The sequence below is a fragment of the Oncorhynchus mykiss genome, chromosome 21 (genome assembly GCF_013265735.2).
Source record: "Oncorhynchus mykiss isolate Arlee chromosome 21, USDA_OmykA_1.1, whole genome shotgun sequence".
NCBI lineage: Eukaryota > Metazoa > Chordata > Actinopteri > Salmoniformes > Salmonidae > Oncorhynchus > Oncorhynchus mykiss.
In genome coordinates, this window is record NC_048585.1 from 43609360 (window position 1) to 43618084 (window position 8725).

An 8725-nucleotide genomic window follows, 5' to 3' on the forward strand; every position below is an offset into this window, starting at 1 on the left:
AAAACATGAATATGTATGCAACACGGCACTAAAGTAGAAACACGGCAAAGGAATACACTTTTTTTGCCTAAATGCAAAGTCTTGTGTTTTGGGCAAATCCAACACAATATCAGAGTAACTGCCTCCTTATTTTCAAGCATGGTGGTGGCTGCATCATGTTATGGGTATGCTTGATATCGGGAAAGGCAGGGGAGATTTTATAGGATGAAAATAAACGGGATGGAGCTAAGCACAGGCAAATCCTAGAGGAAAACCTGCTGCAGTCTGCTTTATACCAGACACCGAGAGAGGAATTCACCTCTCAGCAGGACAATAACTTACAACACAAAGCCAAATCGACACTGCAGTTGCTTACCAAGAATCCAGTGAATGTTCTTGAGTGGCCAAGTTTGCTTTTGACTTAAATCTGCTTTAAAAGCTATGGCAATACTTGCTGTCTAGCCATGATCCCCAACACCTTGTCAGAGCTAGAAGAATTTTGAAAATAATGGGCAAATATTGCACAACACAGGTGGGCAAAGCTCTTATAAGACTTACCCAAGAATCGCTGCCAAAGGTGTTTCTAACATATAATGTGTTTCATTTTTATTAGTCTTAAAAAATGTCATTGTCCACTTAACATGAGAGTATTTGTGTAGATCACTGACCAATAAATGGCAATTAAATCCATTTTAATCCCACTTTGTAACACAATAAAATGTGAAGAAATCCAAAAGGGGGGGCTGGAGACTTTCTATAGTCACTGTATACAAACAGTGACAGACGCAAACACAGATGCACAACATCAGCATTTGTATAAATGCACAGAAACGTACAGACACACTTCCTTACCCGGGCCAACTGCGTGCTCCAACCAGACGGCCCCGCTGCAGGAGAGAAACGTCACATCATTCGGTCAAACGCTCTCAAATCCACTTTCTTAAAATAATTTTAAAAAATAGAATCAAATGATATCACTTGATAAGACGCCAAACTTACCATTCCCACACTTCATTATGATTGGCTCTTTGCTGTGGCTGCAAAGCCCCTGACAGTGGTGTTAACATCTTTAATGTTTGTTCAGGTGATGCCAGGCTGGCCCATGCCGACAGCACACCGAGGCCGTGGCATCATGTTAGGCCTTGTTCCGCTGTGAATAGAGAAGCACGTCAGTGCAATGACATTAGAACTGGAGAGAAGGCTAGAGGCCTGGCATGACAGGCAAGGACTTGAGTTGTGTGTCTGAGGAGAAATCAGGGAGCTCACAAGAGCATTGCGGTTAGTAATAATGGTGCTCATTTGTTGTTATAGATTAACACACTTATCCTGAACATGTGACAACATCCCCAGCATGTTTATGTCAGCAGCTTCAGCCATTTCTAAACGCAGGAGACACTTAGACGGAGTATTGTCGGAGTGTGTGTCGGTCTCTAGTGGATTCCTGATTGTATCACGTGAGCATTTCGAGGCCACATCAAATCATAATGCATTTGTCATATGCCCTGAATACAACAGGTGTAGGTAGGGCTTTACCGTGAAATGCTTACTTACGAGCCCTTTCCCAACAACGCAGAGTTAAAAAATATGAACAATATGCTAAATAAAAAGGAAATAGTAACACAATAAAATAACAAAAACGAGGCTACAGTATATACAAGGAGTACCGGTACCGAGTCAATGTGCAGGGGTACGAGGCAGTAATATGTACAGGTAATATGCACAGGTAATATGTGCAGGTAATATGTACGAGGTAATATCTACAGGTAATATGTACAGGTAATATGTACGAGGTAATATCTACAGGTAATATGTGCAAGTAAAATGTACGAGGTAATATCTACAGGTAATATCTACAGGTAATATGTGCAGGTAAAATGTACGAGGTAATATCTACAGGTAATATGTGCAGGTAATATGTACAGGGTAATATCTACAGGTAATATGTGCAGGTAATATGTACGAGGTAATATGTACAGGTAATATGTACAGGTAATATGTACGAGGTAATATGTGCAGGTAATATGTGCAGGTAATATGTACGAGGTAATATGTACGAGGTAATATGTACGAGGTAATATGTGCAGGTAATATGTACACGTAATATGTGCAGGTAATATGTACAGGTAATATGTACAGGTAATATGTACAGGTAATATGTACGAGGTAATATGTGCAGGTAATATGTACGAGGTAATATGTGCAGGTAATATGTACGAGGTAATATCTACAGGTAATATGTGCAGGTAATATGTACAGGTAATATGTACGAGGTAATATTTGCAGGTAATATGTACAGGTAATATGTACGAGGTAATATGTGCAGGTAATATCTACAGGTAATATGTACGAGGTAATATGTGCAGGTAATATGTACAGGTAATATGTGCAGGTAATATGTGCAGGTAATATATGCAGGTAATATATGCAGGTAATATGTGCAGGTAATATATGCAGGTAATATGTGCAGGTAATATGTACAGGTAATATCTACAGGTAATATGTGCAGGTAATATGTACAGGTAATATGTGCAGGTAATATATGCAGGTAATATGTGCAGGTAATATGTACAGGTAATATGTACAGGTAATATATGCAGGTAATATGTGCAGGTAATATGTACAGGTAATATGTGCAGGTAATATATGCAGGTAATATGTGCAGGTAATATGTGCAGGTAATATATGCAGGTAATATGTGCAGGTAATATGTGCAGGTAATATATGCAGGTAATATGTGCAGGTAATATGTACAGGTAATATCTACAGGTAATATGTACAGGTAATATATGCAGGTAATATGTGCAGGTAATATGTACAGGTAATATGTGCAGGTAATATATGCAGGTAATATGTGCAGGTAATATGTACAGGTAATATGTGCAGGTAATATATGCAGGTAATATGTGCAGGTAATATGTACAGGTAATATGTACAGGTAATATATGCAGGTAATATGTGCAGGTAATATGTACAGGTAATATATGCAGGTAATATATGCAGGTAATATGTGCAGGTAATATGTGCAGGTAATATATGCAGGTAATATATGCAGGTAATATGTGCAGGTAATATGTGCAGGTAATATATGCAGGTAATATGTGCAGGTAATATGTACAGGTAATATCTACAGGTAATATGTGCAGGTAATATGTGCAGGTAATATGTACAGGTAATATGTGCAGGTAATATGTACAGGTAATATCTACAGGTAATATGTGCAGGTAATATGTACAGGTAATATCTACAGGTAATATGTGCAGGTAATATGTGCAGGTAATATGTACAGGTAATATCTACAGGTAATATCTACAGGTAATATGTGCAGGTAATATGTGCAGGTAATATATGCAGGTAATATGTGCAGGTAATATGTGCAGGTAATATATGCATGTAGGCGGTGGCAACCCAACATTCAGGGTGGGTTTTGAGCCCTACATTTTAAGCTAAAAAAAGGTTGCCTGTCTTTCATGTTATTTTGGAATTAATATGTGTCATATATCAGTTTGCAAAAATAAGTTAATAAAGCCGCATACAAACATGGTCTCTTTTTTTTTTTTTTTTTTAGTAAGACAGCTCCAAAACGCAGGTGCAGCTCAGTGCTTTATGTTGTGGTGGGGTAGCCAGCAGAAAATACGTAGCGTAGGGGTTGGTAATGTTCTCTAGTTGCGCCATGATTGGCTCAGCGTTCTGTCACTCATGGGGAAACTACATCACCGCCAAATCTAAGGGTAGAGCAACATTGGCCATGCTATCAATCCAGCATGAATTCTGCCGTGCTCAAAACAACTGTTAACTCGGATCTGGGAAATCTGACTTCAGTGAGTTCAAGACAACTGGGAACTCGGGAAACAATTGAGCTCAGACTGGGAAAATACGTTTTGAACAGTCATCCAGCTCGGAATTGTAAATCGGGAACTTGGGCCTCTTTCTCGATCTACGACCTGAAGATCACTGATGTTATCATCATTCGACCTTGTTTTTTTCAGAGTTCCCAGTTGTCTTGAAAGCACCATACATTCAGAAAATGCCAGACTTTGATGACAAAGTTTGATGACAAAATTTTCCAATGAAGGACCGCCGCTCCACCTTCCTGTTCAAGTGAGCACAACACAACAAGATGAGTCCAAAAATGTATTGTAAACTGATGCATAAATTATGTAATATGCCAGGGAAATATGTATACTGTAGCTAAGAAAGTAATACTAAGTGTATGTTGTGTAGTAAGTTGTTAGTAGCCCATGTGCCTCACCCTAATAATTTGGTTTATTTTCACCTCTTAATTAATTTCACCTACGGTTCTGACTTGGTGGGTCACATGTAGCCTATAACCTGTTTTAGAGAAATGTAATCATTGAATTTTATTTACCTGTTATTTTACCAGGTAAGTTGACTGAGAACACGTTCTCATTTGCAGCAACGACCTGGGGAATAGTTACAGGGGAGAGGAGGGGGATGAATGAGCCAATTGTAAACTGGGGATTATTAGGTGACTGTGATGGTTTGAGGGCCAGATAGGGAATTTAGCCAGGACACCGGGGTTAACACCCCTACTCTTACGATAAGTGCCATGGGATCTGTAATGACCTCAGAGAGTCAGGACACCCGTTTAACGTCCCATCCGAAAGAGTAAGAGCATTGTAAGAGCATTCACTGTCTGCTTATATGCTCCCTTTTCTTATCCTACGGTTCTGACTTGGTGTACACAGAGAATAATGTAAGAACGGGCCATGTTCTGAATTCTGTTGCTGTACATGTGTCACCGTTTTAGAACAATTAATGTATTGTTTAGTAGCTTTGCTGGCATGCACCCCCCCCCCCCCCCCCCCCCCCCCAAATGTGTTTTCCCCAACAAGATGTACATGCTAAAATGGCCACTGCAGGTAGGTAGGGGTAAAGATGACTAGGCAATCCGGATAGATAATAAACAGAGTAGCGTATGTGAAGAATGTTAAAGTGTGTCTATGTGTGAGTGTGTGTTGCGTCAATGGGTGCGTTCGTAAATTCACTCTGGCTATCTACTCCGATTTCAGAGCCCTCTCTGCGGGTGCCAGAGCGCAGAATAACTGAGGAATATACAAACGCTCAAAACCCCTTGAATATGACAAGTGTCAGTAAACCTCGGAGAAAAATCATAATTCAATTGTTGCCAGCAGCAACGTTACAGTCACCAACGCTCTGGATAACATGAAACCGTCTAATCAGCTCTGCTTGGGCGGCTGTTCTCTCATTTGTGTCTGGAAGTAGCTAGCAAGTTAGCCAACGTTAGCCAGTTAGCTTGGGTGCCGTTGTGAGGTCAGAACGCTCAGATCAACCCAGAATGTACTCCTCGGCCAGAACGTCCAGTGTGCGCTCTGAACACTCCGGAGCAAAAACGCTCTGAATTTACGAACGCACCCAATATGTTTGAATTTTGTCACTATTTCTATTTAATTTGGTATCTTCTCTTTAACTCTGTATTGTTGGTATAGGACCCGTAAGTAAGCACTTCACTGTTAATCTACACCTGTTGTCTACGAAGCATCTGACAAATACAATTTGACTTGATTTAATCTCAACTACAAGTATTGTTTTAGTGACTACTGGTTATAATATAGAAGAAGAAAAAAACCGCACAACTATTTAGGCGAGGTGCTGGCTAGCGGAGTAGAAAACGTGAAAATAAGAGGACCGCACACTAGGAGCTCAGACAGCCAAACTGTCTTCATCAGGGTATAATCACAAACACTGCAGGATGACTCGTTTATATAGTGTCAAAAGACACAGGTGTCTGTAATCATGGCCAAGAGTGGCCTAATATCATTGGTTAATTATCAAATATTAAAATGGCATACAAAGAACAGCATACAAACAACAAATGGATAGCATACGATCATAAACTCATTTTCGACTACACAAGCTTACAAACAATTACAATGGCAAAGTCACAATAATCACAAGAATGGCTTCAGACCAAAGTATACGTTGAGACGGAAGGGAGCAAGGGTCTTTAAGTTAAAGATCCAGACAGACTCTCGTTTTAACAATAAATTATCCCTCTCCTAGGGAGGGTGACATGTTCGATGCCAATATAACGCAGAGACGAAATCGAGTGGCCTGCCTCCAAGAAGTGGGCCGCAACTGGGTAAGCAAAGTGTTTACACCTAATGGTACTACGATGCTCTGAGATACGTACTTTTAATTCGCGCTTTGTTTTATCCACATCATTTTTACCACAATGACAAGTTATAAGATAAATAACTGCCTTAGTGGAACACGTTTTAGTGGAACACACCTTTTAATTGGGATCGATTTCCCTGTTTGTGGGTGTTTGAGGGATCTACATATATAAGTGCATTGAGCACAGCCATTACATTTGTAATTTCCATCCAGTAGGGGCGCAAATAGACGTTGTTCAGGAATATCTTGGGGTGGTAAATAAGAGTGTACCAATTGGTCTCTTAGATTTCTGCCCCGCGAGAATACGACCAAGGGAAGGTTCGAAAACACATTACCGAGACTATCATCGGATTTTAGAATGTTGCAATGTTTGTGAACGATTCCCTTAATTTGGTCAGAACGCTTTAAATAGCGGGTAGTTAGAACACAAGAATGCGTATTTTTGCGAGACTGCCCTTGAAAAAGGTCATGTCTCGTTTTGAATTTTCTCAATGGCAATATTAATCTGATCATTTTTGTAGCCCCTCTCCTTGAACTTTCTTTGCGTCTCAGACATATTTCTGTCGAAATCGGATTGTTTTATGCAAAATATTTTGATTCGACAGAATTGGCTGTAGGGCAAACTATTTTTCAAGTGAAGTGGGTGCCAACTATCAGCCCTCAAACTGTTACGATCAGTAGGCTTCCTGTAAAGCTAGGTGGTAATCTATCAACGTCAAAATAAAAGCTTCGGGTGTATGTTGCCTTACCATAATGCCTAACCATAACCTTTTAAAAAACTTCCAGCAGAAAACCCCGATAGCCAGGCAGAGCCACGTCAAGCCCATTTTATAGACCTGTGGCGTCCTCTAGTGGCGAAAATAAGGACGTGAATCAAGTGGGCGGAGACAGAACTGGCAAGAATATGGAGAGAGAAAAAAATTACATTGAACAAATTCAAACGCTTTTCCTGGAAATTCTACGGAACCCGCCACAACTTCACCACATGACATTTCAGAAAGAAAATGCGACACTCCTTCCCCGAACACTGGAAGGCCCAGATTTCATTCAATGGCCGCGGTTACTTAACCATTATTTCATTAAATATCACAGACAGGACATTTTGGACCCTGGCACCACCGAGAAAGATACAACTTCAAGCCACATGTAGGTTTTGATCACGTTTTAGAAGAGTAAAAAGGTTGAACCGAAAGCAGCACACCAGCCCGTCACTAGGCGATTACAACATCGTCTACTCATACGGGGTTCCCGTAAACCCATCGTTATTGTAACCAGATGACCATATTGTAAACACTTTCGATATTACTAATTGTGAAAGGATAAAACACAGCTGGCAGAAACGCAACATGCAAAATGCGTTTGCTACTTTTCCTAAAGCCTACGTCTTAGTAGTTTTAGGCAAAGAATAGGAAACTTCTCATCTACCTTGTGACGTTGTAGTAGCCTGCCTAATAAATGTTTGGAACAATGCATCCTAATTAAGAGATGATTATGCGCGTTGGTTACAAGCGTTGGACATAGCATACCAGTAGCCTATAAAGTAGGCATTAACTCAATGCCATTCGTCCTAGATCTAATTTTGGGTAAACATTCTCTGATACGGCAATTCTGGTTAATTATGCAACATTATAAGCCTGTGTTAATTAGTCTATAACAGTAACATCGTTTATCGTACCTGTTTGTGCATGCTGCTTTCTCATGGGAGGTGCCGTTGCTGCACACTGTAACAGAAAAAATAACGTCGTAACACATCTTCTTTCCACACGAATGACGTTCGTTCAGCCACGTAGCCTCCCAAAACCGTTCCCCAAATTAAGTAATAGCTGAATAATGTGTCAAAAATCCTTACTCCATTTAGAAAATGTCGTCTTGCAGAAACTGTACACGCAGACACATTATGAAATCGTTGCTTGGGAGAGATGAGAGCATTTAGAGAATCAGCCATGGGCATGGCACAACGATTAGTCTCGTGTTGTTGCACAATTTCAAAGCTGTACAGTAATCTCTAATCTTGCTTATCGTCTTCCAAAATGAATGTACAGCCCTCTCGCAGAAGAATTGAACATTCCGTTTCAAAATCGCCAAGCGAAGTACGTAGCTGCTACAACCGCCGGTATAGGCTATGCGTGCACCGCGGGCGGGTTTGCCACACGCATGTTCAATCCAAACAAGCCTTTAGATATTAATATATTTTAGGACACCAAGACCAAAGCGGCGATGGATACTAAGAAATTGCGCAGTTCTTAATCAATTGAAACGCATACTGTTTTCCCAACTCTTCTCTGTTGTAATGGCTCTTATCTTCCTCCTCCCTCCCTCTCGCTCTCTCTCTCTTTCCCTCTCATGCAGGTTTATTTTTGGTGGACGAGTCTTGGACATAAACTGCCAGCCTTATTACTCACTGGCAAACACACTGTAGGGCTTGCTGAAATGCTCTTAGCCTCTATTCTTCAGAGCACAAATGACCCTGATTTTTCCATTATTTGAGGGTTTGATCAATAATTTCTGCTATAATTTCAGTTGGACATAATGTAAGTCCATAAGGGGCATTTAGGATTTATAAAGTGATTTTATATAGTGATTTCCTTTA

At 40.3% G+C, this 8725-nt stretch overlaps 1 protein-coding gene across 4 annotated transcripts in view; it reads right to left on the bottom strand.

Annotated features, from left to right (window-relative positions):
- The window catches only part of kdm6ba (lysine (K)-specific demethylase 6B, a), a 152980-nt gene extending 144537 nt beyond the window's left edge, over positions 1-8443 (bottom strand). For 3 of the 4 annotated variants that reach the window (XM_036957915.1, XM_036957914.1, XM_036957920.1), the window contains exons 1-3: positions 7811-8443; positions 979-1129; positions 832-866 (exon numbers count right to left, since the gene is read on the bottom strand). The gene's annotated coding sequence lies outside the window, so the exon portion shown is untranslated. The remainder of the gene's footprint in view (positions 1-831; positions 867-978; positions 1130-7810) is intronic. The other variant, XM_036957916.1, reaches the window with a different exon arrangement.
- Positions 8444-8725: the final 282 nt, after the last annotated feature.